Source organism: Oncorhynchus mykiss, chromosome 24 (genome assembly GCF_057628025.1).
Source record: "Oncorhynchus mykiss isolate SJ-2025 chromosome 24, ASM5762802v1, whole genome shotgun sequence".
Lineage (NCBI taxonomy): Eukaryota > Metazoa > Chordata > Actinopteri > Salmoniformes > Salmonidae > Oncorhynchus > Oncorhynchus mykiss.
The window spans coordinates 19,556,285-19,574,622 of record NC_143045.1 but is presented as its reverse complement, the minus strand read 5'-3'; the positions used below and the strand labels follow the sequence as shown (position 1 = coordinate 19,574,622).

At 43.5% G+C, this 18,338-nt stretch overlaps 1 long non-coding RNA gene across 2 annotated transcripts in view; it reads left to right on the top strand.

The window, feature by feature from the left end:
* The first annotated feature begins 2,351 nt into the window (after positions 1-2,351).
* LOC149972395 (uncharacterized) overlaps positions 2,352-18,338 on the top strand; it is a 103,218-nt gene continuing 87,231 nt past the window's right edge. The window contains exons 1-3 of one of the 2 annotated variants that reach the window (XR_016491368.1): positions 2,356-2,647; positions 5,566-5,651; positions 5,839-5,951. This is a non-coding gene — a long non-coding RNA (uncharacterized LOC149972395). Of the gene's footprint in view, positions 2,648-5,565; positions 5,652-5,838; positions 5,952-18,338 lie in introns of those variants that run through there. The other variant, XR_016491369.1, reaches the window with a different exon arrangement.

The following is an 18,338-nucleotide window of genomic DNA, read 5'->3' as shown; positions in this document are numbered from 1 at the left end:
AGTGCTAAGCCTGTTAGCCAGAGTTTTTGCAAAAATCTTTTGGTCTGTATTAAGGAGAGATATTGGTCTGTATGACCCTACCTCTTCTGGATCTTTACCCTTCTTATGTATAACTGTAATGAACGCTTCGTCCAAAGTAGAAGGGAGAGCTCCATCATCATTGGCCTGAACCAACATTTTGTGCAGGTAGGGAGAGAGCATGTTGCTGAATGTTTTATAGAATTCACCAGGGTATCCATCTGGGCCCGGGGTCTTGCCACTCTTTAGAGATTTAATTGTTTCTCGAATTTCATCAAGAGATATTTCCTTATTCAGGAAGTTAGAATCTTCCTGGTTCAGGGCAGGAAGATTACAGTCCTCCAAAAATGTTTGCATAATTAAGGGGTTAGGATCCGCTTTAGATGTATATAGAGTCTCATAAAACTACCAGAATCTGTCAGTGATGTCTTTGGGGGAAGAGAGTCATTCCCCAGATGCAGATTTAACCCTGTGAATCATTCGGTCACTCACATTTTTTCGAAGTTGTCTGGCGAGTAATTTGTGTGGTTTGCCACCAAACTCAAAATATTTTTGCTTGGCATAGAGAAAAGATTTAGCAATTTTAGCTGAGAGAATCTGATTATATTAAAATTTTAAAGAGGTCATTTTTTTATGTTTCTCCATAGATGGGTGGCTAGCATTCTCCCTATCCAGTAAGTGAATGTGTCCCTCCAGTTTTCCTCTGTTTTGCCTACTCCTGGCAGCCTGAAAGGAGATGATACAGCCTCTCAGATAAGCCTTCAGTGTTTCCCACAATAATGCTGGGGAGGTCTCTGTGTTGTCGTTGGTCTCAAAGAAAAATTTAATTTGGTCTTTAAGATATTCACAGAATGTTGGTTCTGTGAGGAGCTGAGGATTCAACCTCCAGACCCTCTCGTTTGGTACAATGTCACCCAATCTCAGGGAGAAGGTGAGTGGACTGTGGTCCGAGATTATAATATCATGATACCTCACATTCCAGGTATAGGTGAGTAGTCTAGCATCCAACAAAAAGTAGTCAATTCGAGTGTAAACCTTGTGAACATGAGAGTAAAAGGAGTATTCCCTACCCGTAGGGTTAGCGATCCTCCATATATCAAATAAGTTCAAATATTTTATGTAGGTATTCAAGAATTCGCTTGAATAGGAGGTAAATATAAATATTGGTCTAGCACACAGTTAAGGTCCCCTCCAATGACCAGGTTAGTATGGGAGAAATCTGGAATCAGGGCAAGGACTCTTTTGAAAAAAGAGGGGTTATCAATGTTTGGCCCATAGATATTTAGTCGAGTTACTGAGGTAGAGTGGATTTCTCCTATTGCGATCACATACCGACCCTCTTTATCCGCGTTAGTGGTTTTATGTAGAAAGGGAATTCCTTTCCGTACCAGAATCGCTGTGCCTCTCGTTTTGGCAGAGAAGTTAGAGTGATACACTTGCCCCACCCACCTACACTTAAGTCTGCTATGAGAGTTATTCTGCAACTTAAACATATTGCGCATTTAAGCGTCATCCTGGGTCAATCCCAGAGATAAGCAAGATATAGCCTCAAGATTATATTGGTAAGCACTGCCGGTCAAAACATAAACCATCCGCAACCGACATAGTCAGCCGTACCTTTACATACTGTGGGTCAGGAGATCGGAACAAGGATTTGTTAAATTAAACGTTCCCCCCATTAAAAAAAAAAAATGTTTAATAAAAAATTGATAAAAATATATACATATATTTATATATACATACACACACATACACATATATACACACATACATATATATATACATATATATACATATACATACACATACACACACATGCATACATTCACACATACTTACATACATATACATACATATATATATATATATATATATATATACATACATACATACATACATACACACACACACACACACACACACACACACACACATACACATATATATACATACACACACATACACATACATACACACATATACATACACATACCTATATATACATATATATACATACACATATGCATACACACATACAAACACACATACATATACATACATACATACATATGTATGTATACATACCCACACAAAAAATCATATATAAAAATATATATTTAAAGAATATGTATATCCATCCATATGCACATATACACATACAAACATTCATACCCCAGAATAACAATCTACACTGATTTAAAATATACACTGTGGCAAAGAAGGGGGTCGAGTGATAAATGGCAGATATGTGAGAGCAGAACTAATAAACGGGCTCTGCCCGATCACTAAAATAGCCACCCCTGTCAGAACTACAGATCACAAAATGGCCGGCCGCCAAAACTACAAGTCCCAGAAGCAAGGGGAACCCTCAGAAGGTGGAGCCGACCCACAGATAAAGGGTCAAGAAAAACCAGGAAGAGGGAGAGAGAGTGCTGGAAGGATCTATGAACAATAGAGAAAGAGACAATAGAGATTGGCTGGATTTACCGTGTATGAGCTGGATTGTTTTGGATTTACCTGTTGGCGTTTGGACCTGGACCTACCGAGAACCCGATTCGTGTACCGAACTCTGCTATCCTTGACCTCGCCTACGGCCTGGGTGGACCAGGACGGAGAAACAAACACACAGGTACTGTCCTGTTCGAAAGAACTCTCATTCTTGGGTGATTTGGTGATAGTTTACCACTTAATTTGTGACAAACGCTCCTAACCTTGAAGAGGTTTGCCACAACACATACATAATACTAAAATGCTAAGAGAAAATAGTAATAAAGTACAAATAGTAATTATATGTGCGCACACCTACACAGACATAAGCACTACAGAGGGCTGGTGGGATTCTAGTCGGGAGAGAGGCCCACGGCTAGACAAAGGCAGAACGGCACAAAACATCAACTTGCTAACCAGGTGTCTGCCCCCTCCCAACCATCACCCCCAGTCCCCTGCAAGCAATAAATAAATGGTATGGTTGTAAGGATTGTAAAATAAATAACGAAACAAAACAAAAGTGGGGGAATATAAGTATGTCCGTCCGAAGGTGTCAGTGATCAAACCTGGAAGTAAAAAAATATGCATCGCTCTGAGCACAGCCGGGATGAAAGTGAATTTAACGTTAAATGAGAGCTCTGACCGCCATCCATTGGTCTGCTCAGCGTCTTACATGTTCGGAAGCCCTTGTTGAGCCCGTTTAATACGTTTTCACCCAATATGGTATAGTATGGATTCGAGTCCATGAGCAGACCCTAACACGCAATGACAAGGCACTCTAACCTGTATGGGGGATTGGTGTATATCGAGGGAAGAGTAAAGCTGGGCGAAGATGGAGTTTGTAGAGTTTGGTCATGACATCTCTGTAGTCGGCGCGATGCTTTGCCACATCGGGCGCATAATCCTCATATACATGGAATGGATGCCCTTTATGTGACAGGTTGCCCCTCATTCGAGCTTCACGCAGGATAAGATCCTTGGTCTTGAAACTGTGACAACAGATGATTACTGGGCGAGGACATTGGCCCGGTCCAGGCACTGGGACAAGGGAGCGATGTGCGCGGTCCAACTGGGGATCCGAATCCAAAACATCCGATCCCATTGCATCCTTCAATAGCTTGGCGAAGAAGTCGGTGGGGCGAGAGCCCGCCTCTACCCCCTCTGCCAGACCAACAACGCAAAGGTTATTACGTCTGGATCGGCCCTCCAGGTCCACCACTTTCACAGAAAGCCTCTGCACACTATCCTGCAATGACGTGCATAGCTTCTCTAACTCGTCGATCCTACCAGCTTTGAATTCAGAAGCTTTCTCAAGGTCCACAATACTCTGGCCATGCGAAATGACCGTTCGAATGATGCTCTCGATTTTGGTGTCCAGTTCAGCAATAGTGGCCTTAAGATCCTCAGCTATAGCAACACGTAGCTCCCCCGGGTAAGTTCTGTAAGTGTGACGTTGTTGCATGTGCCTCCCGCCATGTCTGTCTCGTTGTTTAGTGGGGAGTAGGCCTTCGCTGTGGATTTATTGTCCTTTGGTCGCTTATTACTCGGCATTTTCATATAAAAAGTTACAATCTTGTATTAGAAAGAAACGTTTGTTGTAAAAAGTGCCATAAAGTAGGTTAAATTAGATTATTTCGCAAAAACGTTGCAGGAGCCTCTCACGCACAGCCGTTCATTCCAACATGCTAGCTCCGCCCCCGAAACTGATGGTTTTTAATGGAATATCTACATAGGCGCACAGAGGCCCATTATCAGCAACCATCATTCCTGTGTTCCAATGGCATGTTGTGTTAGCTAATCCAAGTTTATCATTTTAAAAGGCTAAATTACCATTTTGCAATTCTGTTAGCACAGCTGAAAACTGATGTGCTGCTTAAAGAAGCAATAAAACTGGCCTTCTTTAGACTAGTTGAGTATCTGGAGCATCAGCATTTGCGGGTTCGATTAAAGATCTTTCTTCTTCTGAAGATCTTTCTTCTTCTTTCTTCTGAATCTCATCAGTCTATTCTTGTTCTGAGAAATGAAGGCTATTCAAAGCAAGAAATTACCAAGAAACTGAAGATCTCGTACAAGTACTCCCTTCACAGAACAGCGCAAACTGGCTCTAACCAGAATAGAAAGAGTGGGAGGCCACGGTGCACAACTGAGCAAGAGGACAAGTACTTTAGAGTGTCTAGTTTGAGAAACAGATGCCTCAAAAGTCCTCAAATGGCAGCATCATTAAATAGTACCCGCAAAACACCAGTCTCAACATCAAAAGTGAAGAGGCGACTCCGGGATGCTGGCCTTCTAGGCAGAGTTGCAAAGAAAAAGCCATATCTCAGACTGGCCAAAAATAAATAAAAGATTAAGATGGGTAAAAGAACACAGACACTGGACAGAGGAACTCTGCATGTACAAAACATTAAACAAGACTTCCTAATATTGAGTGGTGGACCATTCTTGATTCACACCGGAAACTGTTGAGCATGAAAAATCCAGCAGCGTTGCACTTCTTGACACAAACCGCTGCGCCTGGCACCTACTACCATACACTGTTCAAAGGCACTTAAATATTTTGTCTTGCCCATTCACCCTCTGAATGGCACAAACAACATCTACAAACACCCAAAGCACAGTGTGAGATTTACTAATTTATTATTCATGCATCAGAATAGAACAGAGCTGCTTGTTGATTCATTTCATAGCCTTAGAATACAGTGCTTTCAGAAAGTTTTCATAACCATTGACTTCTTCCACATTTAGTTGTGTTACAGCCTGAACTCAAAATTGATTAAAAATATGTTTATTTCTAACCCATCTACACACAATACCCCATAATGGCAAAATAAAAACATGTTTTTAGACATGTTAGCAAGTATTGAAAATGGAATACAGAAATATCTAATTTACTCAAGTATTCACACCCCTGAGTCAATACATGTTAGCATCACCTTTGGCAATGATTACGGCTGTGAGTCTTTCTGGGTAATTCTATAAGAGCTTTGCACACCTGCAGTGTCACGGAGGCTCTCCACACTGCCAATGCCGACTCTCTCTCCTCTGTTCTCATCCTCCTAGATCTTTCCGCTTCCTTCGACACTGTGAACCATCAGATCCTCCTCTCCACCCTCTCAGGGCTGAGCGTCTCAGGCCGCTCCTACCAGGTGACGCGGAGAGGATATGTTTCTGCACCACGTACTCTCACTACTGGTGTCCCCCAGGGCTCCGTTCTAGGCCCTATCCTCTTCTCTCTATATACCAATTAACTCGGCTCTGTTATATCCTCACATGGTCTCTCTTATGCAGATGACACTCAACTACTTTTTTTCCTTCCTCCCTTCTGACACTCAGGTGGCGACACGCATCTCTGCGTGTCTGGAGATCCCAAAAACATCTAAAACCTTACCTCTTCAAACAGTATCTGAAATATTCCTCCTCCTCTCCTCAAAGGATTTTATGTAATCTATCACAAGGTGATATTAAAAAGCTGTAAAACATTAACCTAAATATTAACCATCAACTTAGTGAAAAACATTGGTGTTTCTTACAGTATGATGGTTTCATCATGAACTATCCTTTATACTTTTATGTATTTTACTATGAATATGTATTTGTTGTCAATGTTTTGGCATCAAACTGGTGGCAGTTGTGAACACAGTCAGAAGTTGGAAGAGTTGCAGAGTTGATTGAAAACAATGCCATTATTGAGTAGATGCTTTTTAATTAATTAGGCTATTGTCTCTTGAACCATATGGTCTATCTACTAGAAACTCATGGACAAAATGGACCAACATATAATAAATTGATACTATATATGAATACATTTTTTGGTTTGTTATAACAGTATAAATGACCAAAGTTACAATAGCTTGCCATAGATTTTCTGTTAATTATCAAAATTACTGAAGATTCCAGTAATGTTGGTAAATTACTGGAAACTTTGCAACCCCACAAACAGTAAAAGAAGTGGAATGATCCAAATATATATTATTATTATAGTCTATGATGACAATCTGTGTCTGTTGCATAGCTTTTAATTGACTCTCTGTCACCGTTGCGTGGGTTTAATTAAAAGCAGGCATTTAGAAAATTCTAAAAGAGAATGAGAAAGAGAGGGAGCCGAGGGGAGAAGAGTATCACAGGGGGATATGATAATAACAGAAGAAATGTTACCAAAAACTACATTACCTGCTAGCGCTAGCTACAGTTGAAGTCTGAAGTTTACATACATTTACGTTGGAGTCATTAAAACTCGTTTTTCAACCACTCCACAAATTTCTTGATAACAAACTATAGTTTTATTATCGGTTAGGACATCTGCTTTGTGCATGACACAAGTCATTTTTCCAACAATTGTTAACAGACAGATTATCAGAGTATCACAATTCGGGTAGGTCAGAAGTTTACATGCACTAAGATGACTCTGCCTTTAAACAGCTTAGAAAAGTCCAGAAAATTAATGCATGGCTTTAGAAGCTTCTGATAGGCTAATCAACATCATTTGAGTCAATTGGAGGTGTACCTGTGGATGTATTTCAAGGCCTACCTTCACACTCAGTGCCTCTTTACTTGACATCATGGGAAAATCCAAAGAAATCAGCCAAGACCTCAGAAAAAAATGGTAAACCTCCACAAGTATGGTTCATCCTTGGGAGCAAATTCCAAACGGCTGAAGGTACCTTCATCTGTACAAACAATATTACGCAAGTATAAACACCATGGGACCACGCAGCCATCATACCGCTCAGGAAGGAGACGCATTCTGTCCCCTAGAGATGAACGTACTTTGGTGTGAAAAGTGCCAATCAATCCAGAACAACAGCAAAGGACCTTGTGAAGATGCTGGAGGAAACAGGTACAAAAAGTATCTATATCCACAGTAAAATGAGTCCTATATCGACATAACCTGAAAGGCCGCTCAGCAAGAAGCCACTGCTCCAAAACCACCATAAAACAAGCCAGACTACGGTTTGCAACTGCACATGGGGACAAAGATCATACTTTTTGGAGAAATGTCCTCTGGTCTGAGGAAACAAAAATAGTTCTGTTTGGACATAATGACCATCGTTATGTTTGGAGGAAAAGGGGGAGGCTTGCAAGCTGAAGAACACCATCCCAACCGTGGCTGGCAGCATCATGTTGTGGGGGTGCTTTGCTGCAGGAGGGACTGGTGCACTTCACAAAATAGATGGCATCATGAGGTAGGAAAATTATATGGATATATTGAAGCAACATCTCAAGACATCAGTCAGGAAGTTAATGCTTGGGTCTTCCAAATGGACAATGACGCCAAGCATACTTCCAAAGTTGTGGCAAAATGGCTTAAAGACAACAAAGTCAAGCTATTGGAGTCGCCATCACAAAGCCCTGACCTCAATCCCATAGAACATTTGTGAGCAAAACTGAAAAAGCGTGTGCGAGCGAGGCCTAAAAACCTTACTCAGATACTACAGCTCTGTCAGGAGAAAATGGGCCATCATAAAGCCCTGACCTCAATCCTATAGATAATTTGTGGGCAGAACTGAAAAAGTGTGTGCGAGCAAGGAGGCCTACAAACCTGACTCAGTTACACAAGCTCTGAATTTGCCAAAATTCACCTGACTTATTTTGGGAGCTTGTGGAAGGCTACCCGAAACGTTGGACCCAAGTTAAACAATTGAAAGGCAATGCTACCAAATACTAATTGAGTGTATGTACACTTCTGACCCACTGGCCACTGATGAAAGCAATACATGCGGAAATAAATTATTCTCTCTACTATTATTCTGACGTTTCACATTCTTTAAATAAAGTGGTGATCCTAACTGACCTAAGACAGGGAATTTTTACTCTGATTAAATGTCAAGAATTGTGAAAAACTTAAATGTATTTGGCTGAGGTGTATGTAAACTTCCGACTTCAACTGTACCTTCCCCTACTCCTCTCCTTCACTCCTCTCACTCTGTCTCAGAGTCCCTGTCTCCCCAATCAATCACAAAGCTAATAATAGCTACTTCTGCATAAGCCCATTTATTTCCTCTGCCCTTTTAGTCTGTTTATTTATTTAGCGTGAGAATGCCCTAAGAACTGCGGTATACCTCCGCAAGCTCTCTCCATGCTAACCAGGCAGCATACTAAAACGCTAGGACCTGACTAGCCCAAGGCCACATCACCACCTGCAGGGAGGGGAAGTAATTCTGCTGTTTGACCTTAATTTAGGTTTGCTCTGCTGCATTGCTGAAAATAATAAGCTAAACCCAGCTGTCTATTCCCATAATCAGTAACTGGTAGAAAAGCTTATTTGTAGTATTCTGAGAGGATGGAGTTGTGTGTCATAAATCATATTTCCCCTTCCTGGGCTAAAATGCTGTCGGTTAAAGTGCACCTTGGCGTTTACGTTGTCTGGAATGTGATTTACAGAGGGACTTTATTATTGTTTCTTAAAGGGCCAACCCACAGTTGAAACAATAACAAAATGGGCACCCCACCACTGTTTTGGCAAAAAGCTGAGGAATGGGGATGGAGAAATGTAACCAGTCAAATTCATAAACAGAGCTATGGAAACAGGACTGTCCCTCCATGATATCAAAATAATATTTGTAACCATGTTCTGACACTGTACAGTGTTTGTTAACATTTATGTTGTTTACAAAACAGAGTAAAACCAGCATATATTTTGACATCTGTAGTAGTACGACAGTTAAAAAATAAAATAAAAAAATTCAAGAGTCAATGGGTATACAGTGCATTCAGAAAGTATTCAGACCCCTTGTCTTTTCCCACATTTTGTTACGTAACAGCCTTATTCTAAAATGTATTCAATTGTTTTTTTTCCCCGTCATCAATCTACAGACAACAGTCCATTACAACAAAGTTTAAATTTACATAAGTATTCAGACCTGTTACTTAGTACTTTGTTGAAGCACCTTTTGAAGTGATTACATCCTCTAGTCTTCTTGGGTATGACGTTACACGCTTGGCACACCTGTATTTGGGGAGTTTCTCCCATTCTACTCTGCAGATCCTCTCAAGCGCTGTCAGGTTGGATGGGGAGATGTTCAATCAGGTTCAAGTCGGTGCTCTGGCTGGGCCTCTCAAGGACATTCAGAGACTTGTCCCGAAGCCATTTCTGCATTGTCTTGGCTGTGTGCTTAGGGTCGTTGTCCTGTTGGAAGAACATTCACCCCAGTCTGAGGTCCTGAGCGCTCTGGAGCAGGTTTTCATCAAGGATCTCTCTATACTTAGCACATTTCATCTTTCCCTCAATCCTAACTAGTCTCCCAATCCCTGTCACTGAAAAACATCCCCACAGCATGATGCAGCCACCACCATGTTTCCCGGTAGGGATGGAGACAGGTTTCCTCCAGACGTGATGCTTGGCATTCTGGCCAAAGAGTTCAATTTTGGTTTCATCAGACCAGATAATCTTGTTTCTCATGGTCTGAGAGTCCTTTAGGTGCCTTTTGTCAAACTCCAAGCGGGCAGTCATATGTCTTTTACTGAGGAGTTGCTTCCATCTGGCCACTCTACCATAAAGGCCTGATTGGTGGAGTACTGCAGAGATGGTTGTCCTTCTGGTAGGTTCTCCCTACTCTACAGATGAACTCTGGAGCTCTGTCAGATCGACCATCGGGTTCTTTGTCACCTCTCTGTGTCACGATCGCTGTCGTTGTGGAAATTACCTGACCAAGGTGCAGCATGGTGAGCGTACATTTCTTTTATTTGATAAATGTCACCAGCAAAACAAAGAACAAGGAAACAACCGTGAAGCTTACTTAGGCTATAATGCCACTAACAAAGACAACTACCCCAAATACAAAAAGGAAAAAGGCTGCCTAAGTATGATTCCCAATCAGAGACAACGATAGACAGCTGTCCCTGATTGAGAACCATACCCTGCCAAAACATAGAAACAAAGAACATAGAGTTTCCCACCCGAGCCACACCCTGACCAACCAAACATAGAGAATAAAAAGATCTCTACGGTCAGGTGCGGCCGCAAACCTGACACTGTAGGGGAGGGTCCGAGTGGGCATCTACTTTGGTGGCGGCTCCTGTGCGGGACGCAGACCCCGCTCCACTTCTAGCTCCCCCACTTTGGCGGCGCCTCTGGTACGGGGACCATCGCCCCCGCCCCCGGACTGGGGACCCTCGCCACAGGCCCCGGACTGGGGACCCTCGCCACAGGCCCCAGACTGGGGACCCTCGCCACAGGCCCCAGACTGGGGACCCTCGCCACAGGCCCCGGTCTGAGGACCTTCACCGCAGGCCCTGGACTGAGGACCCTCTCCGCAGGCCCCGGACTGAGGACCCTCGCCACAGGCCCCGGACTGAGGACCCTCGCCACAGGCCCCGGACTGAGGACCATCGCCGCAGGCCCCGGACTGGGAACCCTGCCGCAGACCCCGGACTGGGGACCGCCGCCGAAGGCTCCGGACTGCAGCTCGTCACCCCCGGAGGCTCCGGACTGCAGCTCGTCACCCCCGGAGGCTCCGGACTGCAGCTCGTCGCCGGAGGCTCCGGACTGGGGACCGTCGCCATCTGTCCTGGCTGGATGCCCACTCTAGCCCGTCCAATGCGGGGAGCTGGAATGTAGCGCACCGGGCAGTGAACGCGCGCTGGAGACACCGTGCGCTTCACCACATAACACGGTGCCTGACTAGTACCACGCTCCCTACAGTGAGCACGGGAGTTAGCTCCGCCAACCTCCCCGTGTACCTCCCCGTGTGCCTCCCCGTGTGCCTCCCCCCAAAAATGTGAGAACCATACCCGGCCAAAACATAGAAACAAAGAACATTGAGTTTCCAACCCGAGTCACACCCTGACCAACCAAACATAGAGAATAAAAAGATCTCTACGGTCAGGCCGTGACACTCTGACCAAGGTCCCTTCTTCCCAGATTGCTCAGTTTGGCCGGGCGTACATAAAGATATATGAATGAGTGATGGTACAGAATGGCATAGGCAAGATGCAGTAGATGGTATCGAGTACAGTATATACATATGAGATGAGTAATGTAGGGTATGTAAACAAAGTGGCATACTTTAAAGTGGCTAGTGATACATGTATTACATAAAGATGCAGTAGATGATATAGAGTACTATATCTATATATATATATATATATATATGAGATTAGTAATGTAGGGTATGTAAACATTATATTAACTAAGTAGCATTGTTTAAAGTGGCTAGTGATATATTTTTACATCAATTTCCATCAATTTCCATTATTAAAGTGGCTGTAGTTGTGTCAGTGTTGGCATCAGCCACTCAATGTTAGCAGTGGCTGTTTAACAGTCTGATGGCCTTGAGAGAAGCTGTTTTTCAGTCTCTCGGGCCCTGCTTTGATGCACCCGTACTGACCTCGCCTTCTGGATGATAGCGGGTTGAACAAGCAGTGGCTCGGGTGGTTGTTGTCCTTGATGATCTTTATGGCCTTCCTGTGACATCGGATGGTGTAGGGGTCCTGGAGGGCAGGTAGTTTGCCCCCGGTGATGCGTTGTGCAGACCTCACTACCCTCTGGAGAGCCTTACGGTTGTGGGCGAAGCAGTTTCCGTACCAAGCGGTGATACAGCCCGACAGGATGCTCTCAATTGTGCATCTGTAGAAGTTTGTGAGTGCTTTTGGTGACAAGTCAAATTTCTTCAGCCTCCTGAGGTTGAAGAGGTGCTGCTGCGCCTTCTTCACGACGCTGTCTGTGTGGGTGGACCAATTCAGTTTGTCCATGATGTGTACGCCGAGGAACTTAAAACTTACTACCCTCTACACTACTGTCCTGTCAATGTGGATAGGGGGGTGCTCCCTCTGCTGTTTCCTGAAGTCCACAATCATCACCTTTGTTTTGTTGACGTTGAATGTGAGGTTATTTTCCTGACACCATACTCCAAGGGGTGGAGATGTTGTTATCTACCCTCACCACCTGGGGGCGGCCCGTCAGGAAGTCCAGTACCCAGTTGCACAGGGCGGGGTCAAGACTCAGGGTCTCGAGCTTGGTGATGAGTTTGGAGGGTACTATGGTGTTAAATGCTGAGCTGTAGTCAATGAACAGCATTCTCACATAGGTATTCTTCTTGTCCAGATGGGTTAGGGCAGTGTGCAGTGTGGTTGCGATTGCGTCGTCTGTGGACCTATTTGGGCGGTCAGCAAATTGGAGTGGGTCTAGGGTGTCAGGTAGGGTGGAGGTGATATGGTCCTTGACTAGTCTCTCAAAGCACTTCATGATGACGGAAGTGAGTGCTACGGGGCGATAGTCATTTAGCTCAGTTACCTTAGCTTTCTTGGGAACAGGGACAATGGTGGCCCTCTTGAAGCATGTGGGAACAGCAGACTGGCATAAGGATTGATTGAATATGTCTGTAAAAACACCCGCCAGCTGGTCTGCGCATGCTCTGAGGACGCGGCTGGGGATGCCGTCTGGGCCTGCAGCCTTGCGAGGGTTAACACGTTTAAATGTTTCACTCACGTCGGCTGCAGTGAAGGAGAGTCCGCAGGGTTTTATTTTTATTTATTTATTTTTTATTTCACCTTTATTTAACCAGGTAGGCTAGTTGAGAACAAGTTCTCATTTGCAACTGCGACCTGGCCAAGATAAAGCATAGCAGTGTGAACAGACAACACAGTTACACATGGAGTAAACAATTAACAAGTCAATAACACAGTAGAAAAAAAAGAGAGTCTATATACATTGTGTGCAAAAGGCATGAGGAGGTAGGCAAATAATTACAATGTTGCAGATAACACTGGAGTGATAAATGATCAGATGGTCATGTACAGGTAGAGATATTGGTGTGTAAAAGAGCAGAAAAGTAAATAAATATAAACAGTATGGGGATGACGTAGGTTAAATTGGGTGGGCTATTTACCGATAGACTATGTACAGCTGCAGCGATCGGTTAGCTGCTCAGATAGCAGTTGTTTGAAGTTGGTGAGAGAGATAAAAGTCTCCAACTTCAGCTATTTTTGCAATTCGTTCCAGTCACAGGCAGCAGAGAACTGGAACAAAAGGCGGCCAAATGAGGTGTTGGCTTTAGGGATGATCAGTGAGATACACCTGCTGGAGCGCGTGCTACGGGTGGGTGTTGCCATCGTGACCAGTGAACTGAGATAAGGCGGACCTTTACCTAGCATGGACTTGTAGATGACCTGGAGCCAGTGGGTCTGGCGACGAATATGTAGCGAGGGCCAGCCGACTAGAGCATACAGGTCGCAGTGGTGGGTGGTATAAGGTGCTTTAGTAACAAAATGGATGGCACTGTGATAAACTGCATCCAGTTTGCTGAGTAGAGTATTGGAAGCTATTTTGTAGATGACATTGCCAAAGTCGAGGATCAGTAGGATAGTCAGTTTTAATAGGGTAACTTTGGCGACGTGATTGAAGGAGGCTTTGTTGCGGAATAGAAAGCCGACTCTAGATTTGATTTTAGATTGGAGATGTTTGATATGAGTCTGGAAGGATAGTTTACAGTCTAGCCAGACACCTAGGTACTTATAGATGTCCACATATTCTAGGTCAGAACCATCCAGGGTGGTGATGCTAGTCGGGCGTGTGGGAGCAGGCAGCGAACGGTTGAAAAGCATGCATTTGGTATTTCTAGCGTTTAAGAGCAGTTGGAGGCCATGGAAGGAGTGTTGTATGGCATTGAAGCTTGTTTGGAGGTTAGATAGCACAGTGTCCAAGGACGGGCCGGAAGTATACAGAATGGTGTCGTCTGCGTAGAGGTGGATCAGGGAATTGCCCGCAGCAAGAGCAACATCATTGATATATACAGAGAAAAGAGTCGGCCGGAAAATTGAACCCTGTGGCACCCCCATAGAGACTGCCAGAGGACCGGACAGCATGCCCTCCGATTTGACACACTGAACTCTGTCTGCAAAGTAGTTGGTGAACCAGGCAAGGCAGTCATCAGAAAAACAGAGGCTACTGAGTCTGCCGATAAGAATATGGTGATTGACAGAGTCGAAAGCCATGGCAAGGTCGATGAAGAGTACTCTTTTATCGATGGCGGTTATAATATCGTTTAGTACCTTTCAGAAAGTTTCAGAAATAGAGGGTCCAGATTGTCAAGCCCAGCTGATTTGTACGGGTCCAGGTTTTGCAGCTCTTTCAGAACATCTGCTATCTGGATTTCGGTAAAGGAGAACCTGGAGAGGCTTGGGCGAGTAGCTGCGGGGAAGGCGGAGCTGTTGGCAGAGGTTGGAGTAGCTAGGAGGAAGACATGGCCAGCCGTTGAGAAATGCTTGTTGAAGTTTTCGATAATCATGGATTTATCGGTGGTGACCGTGTTACCTAGCCTCAGTACAGTGGGCAGCTGGGAGGAGGTGCTCTTGTTCTCCATGGACTTTACAGTGTCCCAGAACTTTTTAGAGTTAGAGCTACAGGATGAAAATTTCTACCTGAAGAAGCTGGCCTTTGCTTTCCTGACTGACTGCGTGTATTGGTTCCTGACTTCCCTGAAAAGTTTGCATATTGCGGGGACTATTCAATGCTATTGCAGTCCGGGCCGTGTCAGTGGCACTGTATTGTCCTCAAAGCGGGCAAAAAAGTTATTTAGTCTGTCTGGGAGCAAGACATCCTGGTCCGCGACAGGGCTGGTTTTCTTTTTGTAATCCGTGATTGACTGCAGACCCTGCCACATTCCTCTTGTGTCTGAGCCGTTGAATTGCGACTCTACTTTGTCTCTATACTGACTCTTAGCATGTTTGATTGCCTTGCAGAGGGAATATCTACACTGTTTGTATTCGGTCATGTTTCCGGTCACCTTGCCCTGGTTAAAAGCAGTGGTTCGCACTTTCAGTTTCACGCGAATGCTGCCATCAATCCATGGTTTCTGGTTTGGGAATGTTTTAATCGTTGCTATGGGTACGACATCGTCAATGTACTTTCTAATGAACTCGCTCACCGAATCAGCGTATTTGTCAATTTTCGTTATTTTGGTTCCCTTCCCCAGATCAGTGCCTTGATACAATCCTGTCTCGGAGCTCTACGGACAATTCCTTCGAACTCATGGTTTGGTTTTTGCTGTGACGTGCACTGTCAACCTTATATAGGTTGAGAGTGGAACCTTAAATAGACAGGTGTGTGCCTTTCCAAATGTCCAATCAATTGAACTCCAAGTTGTAGAAGCGTCTCAAGGACGATCAATGGAAAAAGGATGCACCTGATCTTAATTTCGAGTTTCATAGCGAAGGGTCTGAATAATTATGTAAATGTGATATTTCTGTTTTTTTGCAAACATTTCTAAAAAAACAGTTTTTGCTTCGTTATTATGGGGTATTGTGTGAAGAGGGAAATACAAATTTAAACCTTTTTAGATTAAGGCTGTAACGTAACAAAATGTGGTGAAAGTCAGGGGGTCTGAATACTTTCTGAATTCACTTGTATATCATTTAGTCCAAAAATCAATGTAGCAATTGCAGATTTCCCCTTTAAAGATGACAGCATCTCCCTCTACTCCCTCCTGGACAGACAGTCCCATTGAAGCAGTCGAACTTGTTATGGGCAGGTGGGACGGTAGCGTCCCACCTGGCCAACATCCGGTGAAATTGCAGTGCGCGAAATTCAAAGTACAGAATTATAAATATTAAACTTTCATAAAATCACAAGTGTAATACATCAAAATAAAGCTTAACTTCTTGTTAATTTCAGATTTCAAAAAGGCTTTACGGCGAAAGCACACAATGCGATTATCTGAGGATAACAGGCATGTGCGACACGAAAATCAGAAATAGCCATATAATAAATGCCTTCCTTACCTGTCCTTAAATGTCCTTCTTTATATCCATAAAAACTCAGTTTAGCTGTCGCGCTTCAGTCAATATCCACCCAGTTTCCCTCCATCAAAATGCATACAAAATTAATCCCAAACGTTACTAATAAACTTTTCCAAACAAGTCAAACAACATTTATAATCAAACCTTAGGTACCCTAATACGTAAGTACATGCTAAAATTTAAGAGAGAGAATCGTTATTGTCTTTACCGGAGAAAAATACCAAAGAACGCGCTCTCATTCATGTGCTTGGAAACACTACAGCCAAAATGAGAGCCACTTAGAAAAACTACAATTTCTGACTCATTGTTCCAAAAACCAGCCTGAAACTCTTTCTAAAGACTGTTGACATCTAGTGGAAGCCCGAGATACTGCAATCTGGGAGGACTTCGCCTTATAATAAAAGTGACAGCCATTGAAAATAGTGGTAGGCTGAAATTATCTTGGGGGGAGGGGGGGGGGTTTGTCCTCGGGGTTTCGCCTGCCATATCAGTTCTGTTATACTCACAGACATTATTTGAACAGTTTTAGAAACTATAGAGTGCTTTCTACCCACATCTACCAATTATATGCATATCCTAGCTTCTGGGCCTGAATAACAGGCATAACAGGCAGTTTACGCTTTTCATCCGGACGTGAAAATACTGCCCCCCACCCAAGAGAGGCTAACATCTGCTCAATTAACACCTACAGTTTAAGTCGGAAGTTTACATACACCTCAGCCAAATACATTTAAACTCAGGTTTTCACAATTCTTGACATTTAATCAGAGTAAACATTCCTTGTCTTAGGTCAGTTAGGATCACCACTTTATTTTAAGAATGTTACATTTCAGAATAATAGTAGAGAGAATAATTTATTTCAGTTTTTATTTCTTTCATCACATTCCCAGTGGGTCAGAAGTTTACATACACTCAATTAGTATTTGGTAGCATTGCCTTTCAATTGTTTAACTTGGGTCCAATGTTTCGGGTAGCCTTCCACAAGCTTCCCACAATAAGTAGGGTGAATTTTGGCCCATTTTCTCCTGACAGAGCTGTAGTATCTGAGTAAGGTTTTTAGGCCTCGCTCGCACACGCTTTTTCAGTTTTGCTCACAAATGTTCTATGGGATTGAGGTCAGGGCTTTGTGATGGCGACTCCAATACCTTGACTTTGTTGTCCTTAAGCCATTTTGCCACAACTTCGGAAGTATGCTTGGCGTCATTGTCCATTTGGAAGACCCAAGCATTAACTTCCTGACTGATGTCTTGAGATGTTGCTTCAATATATCCATATAATTTTCCTACCTCATGATGCCATCTATTTTGTGAAGTGCACCAGTCCCTCCTGCAGCAAAGCACACCCACAACATGATGCTGCCACCCCCGTGCTTCTCGGTTAGGATGGTGCTCTTCAGCTTGCAAGCCTCCACCTTTTTCCTCCAAACATAACGATGGTCATTATGGCCAAACGGTTACATTTTTGTTTCATCAGACCCGAGGACATTTCTCCAAAAAGTATAATCTTTGTCCCCATGTGCAGTTGCAAACCGTAGTCTGGCTTGTTTTATGGCGGTTTTGGAGCAGTGGCTTCTTCCTTGCTGAGCGGCCTTTCAGATTATGTCGATATAGGACTCGTTTTACTGTGGATATAGATGCCTGTTTCCTCCAGCATCGTCACAGGGTCCTTTGCTGTTGTTCTGGGATTGATTTGCACTTTTCACACCAAAGTACGTTCATCTCTAGGAGACAGAAGGCGTCTCCTCCCTGAGTGGTATGATGTCTGCATGGTCCCATGGTGTTATACTTGCGTACTATTGCTTTTACAGATGAATGTGGTACCTTCAGGCATTTGGCAATTGCTCCCAAGGATGAACCAGACTTGTGGAGGTCTACACATTTTTTTCTCGTCTTGGCTGATTTCTTTTGATTTTCCCATGAGCAAAAAGGCACTGAATTTGAAGGTAGGCTTTGAAATACATCCACAGGTACACCTCCAATTGACTCAAATTATGTCAATTAGCCTATCAGAGGTTTTTAAAGCCATGACATAATTTTCTGGACTTTTCTAAGCTGTTTAAAGGCAGAGTCAACTTAGTGTATGTAAACTTCTGACCCACT